We start from the raw sequence: 14,741 nt of genomic DNA on the forward strand, positions 1-14,741 counted from the left end.
TGATGGCACTCTGATAAACCACGGCGAACAGGAAGCATATTTGATTCTGAATTATGTGAAAACGACTTAAACTACGCTACATTTAGTTGTTCCAAACTCAGTTCACTGGCGCTAAAGAGGCGCTAAAGAGGGAGGCTCCTCAACTAACCGGTGACCCCGCAAATTGACTCTGTACCGGTACCCCCTGTATATAGCCTCCACATTGACTCTGTACCGGTACCCCCTGTATAAAGCCTCCACATTGACTCTGTACCGGTACCCCCAGGATATAGCCTCCATATTGACTCTGTACTGGTACCTCCTGTATACAGCCTCCACATTGACTCTGTACCGGTACCCCCAGGATATAGCCTCCATATTGACTCTGTACCGGTACCCCCTGTATACAGCCTCCATATTGACTCTGTACCGGTACCCCCTGTATATAGCCTCCATATTGACTCTGTACTGGTACCTCCTGTATACAGCCTCCATATTGACTCTGTACCGGTACCCCCTGTATATAGCCTCCACATTGACTCTGTACCGGTACCCCCTGTATAAAGCCTCCACATTGACTCTGTACCGGTACCCCCAGGATATAGCCTCCATATTGACTCTGTACTGGTACCTCCTGTATACAGCCTCCACATTGACTCTGTACCGGTACCCCCAGGATATAGCCTCCATATTGACTCTGTACCGGTACCCCCTGTATACAGCCTCCATATTGACTCTGTACCGGTACCCCCTGTATATAGCCTCCATATTGACTCTGTACTGGTACCTCCTGTATACAGCCTCCATATTGACTCTGTACTGGTACCTCCTGTATATAGCCTCCACATTGACTCTGTACTGGTACCCCCTGTATACAGCCTCCACACTGACTCTGTACCGGTACCCCCTGTATATAGCCTCCATATTGACTCTGTACTGGTACCCCCTGTATATAGCCTCCACATTGACTCTGTACTGGTACCCCCTGTATATAGCCTCCACATTGACTCTGTACTGGTACCCCCTGTATACAGCCTCCACACTGACTCTGTACCGGTACCCCCTGTATATAGCCTCCACATTGACTCTGTACCAGTACCCCCTGTATATAGCCTCCACATTGACTCTGTACTGGTACCCCCTGTATACAGCCTCCACACTGACTCTGTACCGGTACCCCCTGTATATAGCCTCCACATTGACTCTGTACCAGTACCCCCTGTATATAGCCTCCACATTGACTCTGTACCGGTACCCCCTGTATATAGCCTCCACATTGACTCTGTACCAGTACCCCCTGTATATAGCCTCCACATTGACTCTGTACTGGTACCCCCTGTATATAGCCCCCACACTGACTCTGTACTGGTACCCCCTGTATAAAGCCTCACTACGGTTATTTTACTGCTGCTCTTTAATTATTTGTTACATTTATTTCTTATTATTTTTTTATATATTTTTTTGTTGTTGTCTTTTTTATTTATCTGCATTGAAGGGTTGAAGGGTTTGTAAGAAAGCATTGCACTGTATTCGACGCATGTGAAATAACATTTGATTTGATGGCACATGCTGCAGATCAAATACACCGATTAAGGTTTTTACATATCCTAGTAATTTGAAAGATTAAAACAGCTGGTTTTCTAAGCAATCGGCGGATTATGTTCCTAAGATAAGCAGAGGTGTTTACATGACTAATACCATACTCAGCCTACTGCCTTCAATTAGTTTAATATCTAATTATTGCTGTGCATGACTCCTCAATGAGTCCTTTAGGTTACAATCATGTTTACATGATTAATACCAATTAATATCCATGAGAGGAACTTCCTCAAGTCTTCATCCCAAATACAAACCTATTAACTAAGTAGTGCACTACTTTTGACCAGAGTCCAATGGATCCCATAAGTAGTGCCCTAGGTTTGACCAGAGTCCTATGGATCCTATAAGTAGTGCCCTAGGTTTGACCAGAGTCCTATAAGTAGTGCCCTAGGTTTGACCAGAGTCCTATGGGTCCTATAAGTAGTGCCCTAGGTTTGACCAGAGTCCTATAAGTAGTGCCCTAGGTTTGACCAGAGTCCTATAAGTAGTGCCCTAGGTTTGACCAGAGTCCTATAAGTAGTGCCCTAGGTTTGACCAGAGTCCTATAAGTAGTGCCCTAGGTTTGACCAGAGTCCTATGGATCCTATAAGTAGTGCCCGAGGTTTGACCAGAGTCCTATAAGTAGTGCCCTAGGTTTGACCAGAGTCCTATAAGTAGTGCCCTAGGTTTGACCAGAGTCCTATAAGTAGTGCCCTAGGTTTGACCAGAGTCCTATAAGTAGTGCCCTAGGTTTGACCAGAGTCCTATAAGTAGTGCCCTAGGTTTGACCAGAGTCCAATGGATCCTATAAGTAGTGCCCTAGGTTTGACCAGAGTCCTATAAGTAGTGCCCTAGGTTTGACCAGAGTCCTATAAGTAGTGCCCTAGGTTTGACCAGAGTCCAATGGATCCTATAAGTAGTGCACTATGTAGAGAATAATGCGACATTTGGAACGCAGTCCAAGTGTCACGTTCTGACCTTAGTTCCTTTATTATGTCTGTGTGTTAGTTAGGTCAGGGCGTGAGTTGGGGTGGGTAGTCTATGTTCTTTTTTCTATGTTGTATTTCTGTGTCCGGCCTGGTATGGTTCTCAATCAGAGGCAGCTGTCGATCGTTGTCTCTGATTTGAGAATCATACTTAGGCAGCCTGTTTTCCCATTTTGGTTGTGGGTGCTTGTTTTCTGTGTCTGTGTTTTCCCTCACAGAGCTGTTTCTTGTTCAGTTTTGTGTAGTGTTCAGTTTTGTGTAGTGTTCAGTTTTGTGTAGTGTTCAGTTTTGTGTAGTGTTCAGTTTTGTGTAGTGTTCAGTTTTGTGTAGTGTTCCGTTTTGTGTAGTGTTCAGTTTTGTGTAGTGTTCAGTTTTGTGTAGTGTTCAGTTTTGTGTAGTGTTCAGTTTTGTGTAGTGTTCAGTTTTGATTAAAAATACCACGCTGCGCATTGGTCCGATCCTTCCTACTCTTCCTCAGAAGAGGAGGACGATAACCGTTACACCAATCATCATTGCAACCAATCTTCCAGTCAAATCCTGACTCAAGGCAAAGCACTGGGCCATGTGATTACCAGAGTGTTTTCCCAAACGTCCCCACGTCTCTCTCTATGGACACTGGCATTATACCTGTGGGATGGTCTAGGAGTGGAGAAGACAGTGGTTTTACACTCATCTCAACTGGCTATAATTCACCAGATACACTCATAACCAGACTTGTGTGAATAGCTACATTCAGATATGGAGTAATGAGATCGCAGCCACTGCAGTACATGATAAACAGCCATCTGACTGTATGAAGTTCCCTGTAGGTCTATACAACATAACCTAAGACAATTTGAGCAATGCTTGAAATGAACACATTGGCTAACAACCCCAGCCAGATGTAATGCTGTCTCTCTCTCTCTCTCTCTCTCGCTCTGTTTAAGCAATCAGTTGATTATGTAACTCTGGTCAAGGAGGATTCCATGATGTTTCATAATTAAATCTCTAATATTTCATAATCTAGACTGTCCTCCCCACATCTCACACACATATCTCTCTCTCACACACACACACACACACACACACGCACACACACACACACACACATTCTCTCTCGTTGTCCCTCTCTCCCTCTCCCTTTAACCATAATGGTGTGGCCAGTTGCAAACTCATAGGATGTGTCCCGAAATGGCACCCTATTCCCTATGGGCCCTGATCAAAAGTAGTGCACTATATAGGGAATAGGGTGCCACAGAGCCCTGGTCTAAAGTAGTGCACTATATAGGGAATAGGGTGCCATTTGGACCAGGTTATAGCACTACGAAACAGAAGCAGGTACTGTATAGTTGACACAAAGGAATTGTGAAATCTGGATATAGTTGTAGAAGTGTTGTTGCTGTCTCAGGGCGTTTCATGACCTCTCAATGGCTTTCTGTCTCTTGCCGTCACGGTGCCATTTCAGAAGCACCCGATGATACAATGTTTATACATACCATGTGGATTGACTTAGAAAACACTAGTCAGGGTCAAGTAGAACTCAAACTCACTCCTAGAGGATAAATCCCAAAACGGAACCCTATTTCCTGGTCAAAAGTAGTGCACTATAAAGGGAATTGGATGGCATTTGGGACAGTTCTATACCAGACAGTATTCATGCCAGTAAGTGAGTCGCCTCCTGCCTGCTAGCTAGGTCTAGTTGTGGCATGGCTAGCTGTTAGCTAGGTCTAGTTGTGGCATGGCTAGCTGCTAGCTAGGTCTAGTTGTGGCATGGCGAAGCTGTTAGCTAGGTCTAGTTGTTACATGGCTAGTTGTTAGCTAGGTCTAGTTGTGGCATGGCTAGCTGCTAGCTAGGTCTAGTTGTGGCATGGCTAGCTGCTTGCTAGGTCTAGTTGTGGCATGGCTAGCTGCTAGCTAGGTCTAGTTGTGGCATGGCTAGCTGTTAGCTAAGTCTAGTTGTTGCATGGCTAGCTGCAATGAGTCTAGTGTTGGGGAGGAAGCAGGCAGGCTGCTTGGCTATCCCATCTCTCCAGAGAGAAAGGCATTTCTACTTAAAATATACCCAGAGAGAGCAAGAGAAATCAGTGCTGTAGACCTTGCTGTGAAATGCTTACTTACAAGCCCTTAACAAACAGTGCAGTTAAGAAAAATAAGAGTTAAGAAAGTATTTACTAAAATAAACTGAAGTTAAAAATAAATAAAAATTGAAAAATGTATAATTAAAGAGCAACAATAAAATAACAGTAACGAAGCTATATACAGGAGGTACCGTACAGAGTCAATGTGTGCGGGCACAGGTTAGTCAAGGTAAATTGTACATGTGGTTGTGGTGAAGTGACTGTGCAAGAAAGAGTAGCAGCAGCATAAAACGGGGGGGTTCAACGCAAGTAGGCCAGGTAGCCATTTAATTATCTGTTCATTATCTACTCCCAAGCCATCTGTTCTTATGGCTTGGGGGTAGAAGCTGTTGAGGAGCCGTTTGGACCTAGACTTGGAGCTCCGGTACCGCTTGCTGTGCGGTAGCAGAGAGAACAGTCTATGACTAGGGAGGGTGCAGATAATCCACAGCAGTGTTCCATAGGCAGGTAGGCAGGCAGGTAGGCACTGTAGGTAGGCAGGCAGGTAGGCACTGTAAGTAGGTAGGCAGCCAGGTTGGCACTGTAAGTAGGTAGGCAGGCAGGTAGGCACTGTAAGTAGGTAGGCAGGCAGGTAGGCACTGTAAGTAGGTAGGCAGGCAGGTAGGCACTGTAAGTAGGCAGGCAGGTAGGGACACTAAGTAGGCAGGCAGGCAGGTAGGTACTGTAAGTAGGCAGGTAGGTACTGTAAGTAGGTAGGCAGGCAGGTAGGCACTGTAAGTAGGTAGGCAGGCAGGTAGGTACTGTAAGTAGGTAGGCAGGCAGGTAGGGACACTAAGTAGGCAGGTAGGTACTGTAAGTAGGCAGGTAGGTACTGTAAGTAGGAAGGCAGGTGCTGGGGCATTTAAAGCCCTTAACAATCATGGACACACACTTACGGGAAGAAATGCATACACATATGAGGAGCGACTGCATGCCTTCACACACACAAACACACTCGTACAAACCCATACACATATATAGGAAGGGACACACTCCCCATAGCTCATTTTAGCCACAGCAACATGTTCCCCATGCAGATGTCACACTACTACCACCTCTACAAAGTAGAGACAAACCAGTCTGCCTCCGGCCTATATAGACACAATGACATAATCTTATAGAGATCTACCAATATTAGTTACTGGAGAGGGTTGTAGTAGAAACCTATTACAGTCAATTCAGTTACTTAAACTAAGGGGAGCATGAGCCTGTCTATTACTGTGATGGGTTCTGATTTCTTAACCTTTGAAATCATGAAATATACTTATTAATTTCACTGAGGGAGAGAGGGTAATGTATAACGTTTACATTGTGCCAGGATATGTTATTGTCAGACATCAGGGATCCTATGGGGGTAGAAGAGGCACAGTATGGTACCAGTCACCATGACAGCCGTGAGTTGCAGAAGGACTAAGGAATTTTGGCAGAGGTCAGGTTAGATGAAGTGAGGAAGAACGTATATCACTAATCTTCTGGATAGCAACAGAGTTATATTGGCTGTTCAGATGTGTAGGAGGAGTATAAGAGAAAGGGTTAAATATCAGTGCTTGTGTGAATATGTTCCTTGTCTTATGCAGCTGTGTGATCCAGTGGGTGAATAAATGTGGTTTGAGCTTGATTAAGTGTTCCGCAAGTTGTTTTTTTTTTTTTTTTTTTTTTTTTTTTTTAAACTCTGTTTATTTAGAACCTACTGTAACAACTGTTTTTCCACTTGGTCCTCTGGGTCTTTTGTGGCACACAATAAGCTCGGCTTGGCTCACATGCTGAACGTGTGCCGGTCCAAAGAGAATGTCCCCCGTCTCTGTGTGTCTCCACTGCATTCAGACCTGGCCATATAAGTGTCAGGTCCACTAATATGAAATGTTATCAGATATAATGACAAACCTAATGAGACTAAAGGGGTTCGGTTTTCTCCAAGCAGAACTCGGCTAGGTGAATCGAACATCTGTGCACGCATACAGTCCCTAAAGACCTTTGCTTGAATTTTTTTTTTTTAAATGCCAAAATGTTACTGTTGTTTGTCCCTCTTGAGCCACCATAGCAACATAGCCAGTACATTTCCTCAAAATAGCCCAAATTAATCTAAAATAAATCAAGAAATCTGTCATCAGTTTCAACGTTTTTGCTAAAGAAATCTTAGTCAAGCAAATTTACATCTAACTGAAATGTTTGTTGCATCATTTTTCAAATGAACAAATTTGTTTGAAACCTAGTCGTCTCTCGTTGAATGACAACAAACACTTCACTGAAGAATTCCGTCCATAGTTCCCACCCTATATAGTTCACTACATTTGGCAAATCTGACCTTACCTCTTATCCTCCTGATTCCTGCTTACAGGCAAAAACTCAAACAAGAAGGACCAGTGACACGCTCAATACCGAAGTGCGGTCAGATGAAGCTGATGCTAAGCTACAGGACTGTTTTGCTAGCACAGTCTGGAATATGTTCCGGGATTCATCCAATAACATTGAGGAGTTTACCACATCAGTTGCCGGCTTCATTAACAAGAGCATTGACGTCGTCGTCCCCACAGTGACCGTACGTACATATCCCAACCAGAAGCCATGGATTACAGGCAACAGCCACAGTGAGCTAAAGCTTCCACTTTCAAGGATCTTCACACTAATCCGGAACGCTTATAAGAAATCCTGCTACGCCCTCCGACGAACCATCAAACAGGCTAAACGGACGACTGTAATCACGCTCTCCATAGCCGATTTGAGTTAGGCCTTTTAAACATTCCCAAGGCCACACGGATTACCAGGACACATAGTCAGAGCATGCGCTGACCAGCTAGTAAGAGTCTTTAATAAAAATGTCTACCTCTCCCTGACCCAATCTGTAATACCTACAGGTTTAAAGCAGACCAACATAGTCCCTGTGTCAAAGAATTCCAAGGTAACCTGCCTAAATGACTACCGCCCTGTAGCACTCCCATCTGTAGCCATGTAATGCTTTGAAAGGCTGGTCATGGCTCACATCAACACCATCATCCCAGAAACCCTCGACCCTCTCCAATTTGCATACCGCCCCAACAGATCCACAGATGAAGCCATCTCTATTGCACTCCACACTGCCCTTTCCCACATGGACAAAAGGAACACCTACTTGAGAATGCTGTTCACTGACTACAGCTCAGCGTTCAACACCATAGTGCCCTCAAAGGAGCCTGGGACTGAACATCTCCCTCTGCAACTGGATTCTTGATAGGCCGCCCCCAGGTGGTGAGGGTAAGCAACAACACATCCACCACGCTGACCCTCAACACGGGGGGCACGTCAAGGTTGCGTGCTTAGTGCCCTCCCCTACTCCCTGGTAACCCACGACTGCCTCCAAAACCTTCATTAAGTTTGTCGATGACACTACAGTGGTAGGCCTCATCATCAATTTTTATTTTATTTACCTGACTAGGCAAGTCAGTTAAGAACAAATTCTTATTTTCAATGACGGGTTAACTGCCTGTTCAGGGGCAGAACGACAGATTTGTACCACGTCAGCTCGGGGATTCGAACTTGCAACCTTTCGGTTACTAGTCCAACACTCTAACCACTAGGCTACCCTGCCTCCCGATGATGAACGAGACAGCCTATAGGGAGGAGGTCATAGACCTGGCAGTGTGGTGCCATGACAACAACCTCTTCCTCAATGTGATCAAAACAAAGGAGCGGATTGTGGACTACAGGAAACAGAAGGGCGGGCACGACCTCATTCACATCGACAGGGCTGTAGTGGGGCGGGTTAAGACCTTCAAGTTCCTCAGTGTCAACATCACTAAGGACCTATCGTGGTCTACACACACCAACAGTCATGAAGAGGGCACAACACCTATACCCCATCGGGAGGCTGAAAAGATTTGGCATTGGATCTCAGATCCTCAAAAATGTCTACAGCTGCAACATCAACAGCATCCTGGCTGGTTTCATCACCGCCTGGTATGGCAACTGCTCGACCTCCGGCCGCAAGGCACTACAGAGGGTAGTGCGTATGGCCCAGTAAATCACCAGAGCGAGGCTAGAGCCTAGGACCTCTATACCAGGAGGTGTCAGAGGAAGGCCCTAAAAATTGTCAAAGACTCTAGCCACCCACGTCATAGACTGTTCTCTCTGTTACAGCATGGCAAGCGGTACCGGAACACCAAGTCTGGTACCAAAAGTCTCCCCAACCCATTAGACTGCTGAACAGTTCATCAAAATGGCTACCCTGACTATTTACATTGACACCCTGATTTTATTCTTATTATTGGCACTGACTCGCTTGCACAGGCTTGATGTACACTCACTGGACTCTAACCACACACTCACACATGACCCTGGCACTCCAACACACAGACACCCTTTCACACTCTTCACATACTCTGTTGCTACTCTGTTTATTATCTATACTGATTGCCTAGTCACTTTACCCTTACCTATATGTACAGTACCAGTCAAAAGTTTGTACACACCTACTCATTCAAGCTTTTTTATTTATTTTTTATTTAAAAAAAAACTATTTTCTACATTGTAGAATAATAGTGAAAACATCAAAACTATGAAAATAACACATATGGAATCATGTAGTAACCTAAACAAAACAAAAAACAAAAACAGTGTTAAACAAATCTAAATATATTTTATTTATTTAGGTTCTTCAATCTAACCACCCTGTCATTTGATTCAATTTTTTTTATTTTATGTTTTTACCTCTGTATGGAACACCCTATGGGCCCTGGTCAAAAGTAGTGAACTATATAGGGTACCATTTAAGACACAGTCAGTGACAGAGACCATCTCTGAGATGAACTACTGCTCCAGGCAGTTTGTTTCCCTGATGGAACCCTAACAGCCTTGTAAAACACTGTATAACCAGGCCATATAAAAGACTGTAATATGGTTATGTCAGGAAGAGAGCAAAGAGAGAGAGAGAGAGAGAGAGAGAGAGACCGTGAGAGAGAGAGAGAGAGAGAGACCGTGAGATAGAGTGAGAGACCGTGAGAGAGAGAGAGAGAGACAGAGAGAGAGAGAGACAGAGACAGAGAGAGAGAGACCGTGAGAGAGAGAGAGAGAGACAGAGAGAGAGAGAGACAGAGAGAGAGAGACCGTGAGAGAGAGAGAGAGAGAGAGAGAGAGAGAGAGAGAGAGAGAGAGAGAGAGACAGAGAGAGACAGAGAGAGAGAGAGACAAACAGAGAGACAGAGAGAGAGACAGGGAGAGAGACAGAGAAAGAGGGAGAGGGAGAAAGAGAGCAAACACAACTCGGATATGTCTGCAGCCTTGTTATAAGGTCATTTTGATAAAGATGATGAGACTTTAAATGGCTACTTACTCACAAGTTGAACTGCAATCCTCTTCCACCAATGGTGGAGCAGTGTTTTGGACACTGCAAAAACATATGAATAATAGTTATTTTAACTCATATAACCTCAGTTTCAAAATAGGATAAACATGCCTCAGATAGATAGATACAGTTGAAGTCAGAAGTTTACATACACTTAGGTTGGAGTCATGAAAACTCGTTTGAAAACCACTTCACAAATTTCTTGTTAACAAACTATAGTTTTGGCCAGTCGGTTAGGATATCTACTTTGTGCAAGACACAAGCAATTTTTCCAACAAATGTTTACAGACAGATTATTTCACTTATAATTCATTGTATCGCAATTAAAGTGGGTCAGAAGTTTACATACACTAAGTTGACTGTGCCTTTAAACAGCTTGGAAAATTCCAGAAAATGATGTCATGGCTTTAGAAGCTTCTGATAGGCTAATTGATATCATTTGAGTCAAGTGGAGGTGTACTTGTGGATATATTTCAAGGCCTACCTTCAAACTCAGTGCCTCTTTGCTTGATATCATGGGAAAATCAAAAGAAATCAGCCAAGACCTCTGAAAAAAAAAATGTGGACCTCCACAAGTCTGGTTCATCCTTGGGAGCAACTTCCAAATGCCTGAAGGTATCACGTTCATCTGTACAAACAATAATGCGCGAGTATAAACACCATGGGACCACGCAGCCGTCATACCGCTCAGGAAGAGACACGTTCCGTCTCCTAGAGATGAACATACTTTGGTACGAAAAGTGCAAATAAATCCCAGAACAACAGCAAAGGATCGTGTGAAGATACTAGAGGAAACAGATACAAAAGTATCTACATACACAGTAAAATGAGTCCTATTACGACATAACCTGAAAGGTCGCTCAGCAAGGAAGAAGTCACTGCTCCAAAACCGCCATAAAAAAAGCCAGACTATTGTTTGCAACTGCACATGGGGACAAAGATCGTACTTTTTGGAGAAATGTCCCCTGGTCTGATGAAACAAAAATAGAACGGTTTGGCCATAATGACCATCGTTTTGTTTGGAGGAAAAAGGGAGAGGCTTGCAAGCCGAAGAACACCATCCCAACCCTGAAGCACGGGGGTGGCAACATCATGTTGTGGGGGTGCTTTGTCACACGAGTGACTGGTGCACTTCACAAAATAGATTGCACCATGAGGAAGGAAAATTATGTGGATATATTGAAGCAACATCTCAAGACATTAGTCAGGAAGTTAAATCTTGGTCACAAATGGGTCTTGCAAATGACAATGACCCCAAGCATACTTCCAAAGTTGTGGCAAAATGGCTTAAAGATAACAAAGTCAAGGTATTGGAGTGGCCATCACAAAGCCCTAACCTCAATCCTATATACAATTTGTGGGCAGAACTGAAAAAGTGTGTGCAAGCAAGGAGGTCTACAAACCTGACTCAGTTACACCAGCTCTGTCAGAAGGAAGCTTGTGGAAGGCTACCTGAACCGTTGGACCCAAGTTAAACAATTTAAAGGCAATGCTACCAAATACTAATTGAGTGCATGTAGACCTCTGACCTACTGCAAATGTAATGAAAGAAATAAAAGCTTAAATAAATAATTCTCTACTATTATTCTGACATTTCACATTCTTAAAATAAAGTGGTGATCTTAACTGACATATGTCTGGAATTGTAAAAAACTGAGTTTAAATGTATTTGGCTAAGCTGGGGAGCTGACAAGGTACACATCTGTCGTTCTGCCCCTGAACAGGCAGTTAACCCACTGTTCCTAGGCTGTCATTGAAAATAAGAATTTGTTCTTAACTGACTTGCCTAGTTAAATAAAGGTAAAATAAAAAAATAAAAAAGGTGTATGTAAACTTCCGACTTCAACTATAGATAGATAGATAGATAGATAGATAGATAGATAGATAGATGATAGATAGATAGATAGATAGATAGATAGATAGATAGATAGATAGATAGATAGATAGATAGATAGATAGATAGATAGATAGATAGATCTGAACTTTCTAAATGGTGAGGAGGGATGAGGCTGATAATGATTCACCACCATAACCATAATAAACATAGCATAAGCGCAATCAAATGGATTTCCATGAATATGGAAATGAGTTTACACATTAGCCCTTGTAACTTCAAGTCAAACATGGTGATCAGACTGTCTGTGTGAAACATGTACACTTGAGTGTGCTTCTAATCTGCAGTAGCCTAACAAAGCAAAGTGAAACAAGTGCGAATGCAATAAAATAATCAAGAAAACTACAATCTACAAAATAATGTATTTGGGTCTATTCTAGACGTTGTGGTCTAAATAGGCTACTGCCGATAGCCCACAGTAATGTTTCGTCTATAACAGACTTACGTAACGTTGAACTTGGCAGCGTGGACAATATTCAGACTTCAACCGCTTCGTTAATGTAACAGTGAAAAATGTATTTTCGCAAATTTCTACCATCTATTCTACAGTAGTATTCAAAACTAAACGGGTATTCAATCGATACTTTATATCCGTTTGATGGAGATTTAAAACGCAGTTGTAACAATGTAACGTTACCTAACAACAAAGAGATATTGTGCACATGAAATAAATAAAAAATCCACGACTAAAAAATTACAATAGTAGAAGTGCTGTAAATCTCGGGATTGCAAGCTAAAACTCGTAAAATATAAAATATAGTAAAATAATACAATTATGAAAACGATAAAACATTTTTAAAAAATAAACTTTTCAGAATAAAAGTAAATATAAAATGTGTAACAAAAATGAACTGTTAATCGAGTTAGTCGAAGTTTCATAAACCAAGCCAGAAGTAATTGCTTAATTTACCTTTATTAGGTCCAATATCCGAGGTGATATAATGTGTGTCTGTTATTTGTGAATCGGACGTAAGCTACGTTATGAGACTAAAAATCGAAAAATCGTTGCGTCAGTCCGTTTAAATACTGATCCGAATCTTGGAGGGTACGGGAATGCGGAACTTGCTGTCCCAGACGTAAGCGCCGATAGAAATAGACCGCAGGGCTAAATGGAAGAAGAAGAAGAAGAAGAAGGGAAAAACAGAAATAAGCATTGTTCGCTCCACCCCTAGCAACCAAAAAAACACACAACATTCTGATTGTGAGGAAACTTTCAGCTTCCTCTGTTGGAGGAGTCTTCACTACTTAACCAAAGTCATCATCCCGCCTATTTCTACAATAGCTCTTCTTATTCAAATGCGATTTTAAAACATAAATGTAACCTTAACTACACTGCTAACATTATCATTTTTGTTTTTGTGTTCATTTTTGTAAACGCCAAATTGTGTCTATAAACACAAATCTATTACTTATTTATAAATTTGACATACATATGTACCAGCAAAGAAAGTGATTTTGGAAACATGATGGACTATAATTAGTGCTTTGTTGTAGTTGTTGTTGACACAGTTTCCATGCCTGTGTTGTGCGCATGCACGCGAGCGTCTGTGTTGTGCGCATGCACGCGAGCGACCGGAGAGCCAGAGATCAGTTTCATATAGATTCCCCTTCTGCAAGTCGCACTATGGTCACACCTGCTCTTATTTGGTGTCCTTGGGTCCTATTTAAAGGGTTCAGGAATTCTATTGATGCCCTCTTACGATTCCAGGGGATAGATTTCAACTGTTACTAATAAGATATTTAGGCATTAGATGTTTTGACCCGCTAACCTTTGCTTTATTACTACAAGAGGCTACTTTAACTCAACCTTAGCTCACGTACACTTCATGATATCTACATGTCACAGACTAGACCTGATATAGTGTATTCTAATCTAAGACCCTAAATGGGCTGGGCATCTGCAAGGGAAATGTGCAAGGCAATTTAATAAGAAAATAAATCAAGAAATTACTTGGTTGGTTGTGACAACACTGGTTGTTTATTTGAAGAGCCACTCAGGAATATTCCTTGCAGTATTAGCGCCCTCTAGTGGGACAATATATATTTTTGATTGGGACATGAGACTGGTCATTAGGCTAATAACCCTATATATACCAACTCTGATCAATGATAATCCTTTAAGTGGATGCAAAACAACTACAATGCCAATGCAATGAAACGTATACCATATCAACAGATGAACTAAAAATATAAAATATGTTTGTTTGGCATCGGTAACTGAAGTACTTATCCTGAATCACCTCTATTTACATTTACATTTAAGTCATTTAGCAGACGCTCTTATCCAGAGCGACTTACAAATTGGTGAATTCACCTTCTGACATCCAGTGGAACAGCCACTTTACAATAGTGCTATCAAGAGCAGCTGTACTTCTACACAAGACAGGATTCTGTCTGGGTCTTGATTCAGATATTAGATATTTGTAGGGCACTTGAAGTCAACGACAGTCCTGCGTAATCATGATGTCCTCAGCCGTGGGCCACTTGGCACAAGCGTACTTCAATCCGGACTTCCACCACAAATGTCCCTTCCTCTGTTTATTTTTTATAGATTCTAATTTGGTTTCACCATCCGTGATTTAGTGTCCAGTACCTGAGAGAGAGGGAAAGAGAGAGAGAGGGAAAGAGGGAGAGAGAGAGGGAGGGAAAGAGGGTGAAAGAGAGAGAGAGGGAAAGAGGGAGAGGGAAAGAGGGAGAAAGAGAGAGAGAGGTAAAGAGGGAGAAAGAGAGAGAGAGGGAAGAGGGAAAGAAGGAGAGAGGGAAAGAGGGAGAGAGGGAAAGAAGGAGAAAGAGAGAGAGGGAAAGAGGGTGAAAGAGAGAGAGAGGGAGAGAGGGAGAGGAAAAGAGGGAGAAAGAGAGAGAGAGGTAAAGAGGGAGAAAGAGAGAGAGGG

The 14,741-nt window shown here is 42.7% G+C and overlaps 1 protein-coding gene across 3 annotated transcripts in view; it reads right to left on the reverse strand.

The window, feature by feature from the left end:
- LOC135557975 (jun dimerization protein 2-like) overlaps positions 1-12,947 on the reverse strand; it is a 30,710-nt gene extending 17,763 nt beyond the window's left edge. The window contains exons 1-2 of one of the 3 annotated variants that reach the window (XM_064991724.1): positions 12,761-12,947; positions 9,949-9,998 (exon numbers count right to left, since the gene is read on the reverse strand). The gene's annotated coding sequence lies outside the window, so the exon portion shown is untranslated. Of the gene's footprint in view, positions 1-9,944; positions 9,999-12,760 lie in introns of all 3 variants that reach the window. The other 2 variants (XM_064991723.1, XM_064991725.1) reach the window with 2 other exon arrangements.
- Positions 12,948-14,741: the final 1,794 nt, after the last annotated feature.

Source organism: Oncorhynchus masou, chromosome 16 (assembly GCF_036934945.1).
Source record: "Oncorhynchus masou masou isolate Uvic2021 chromosome 16, UVic_Omas_1.1, whole genome shotgun sequence".
Classification (NCBI taxonomy): Eukaryota; Metazoa; Chordata; class Actinopteri; order Salmoniformes; family Salmonidae; genus Oncorhynchus; species Oncorhynchus masou.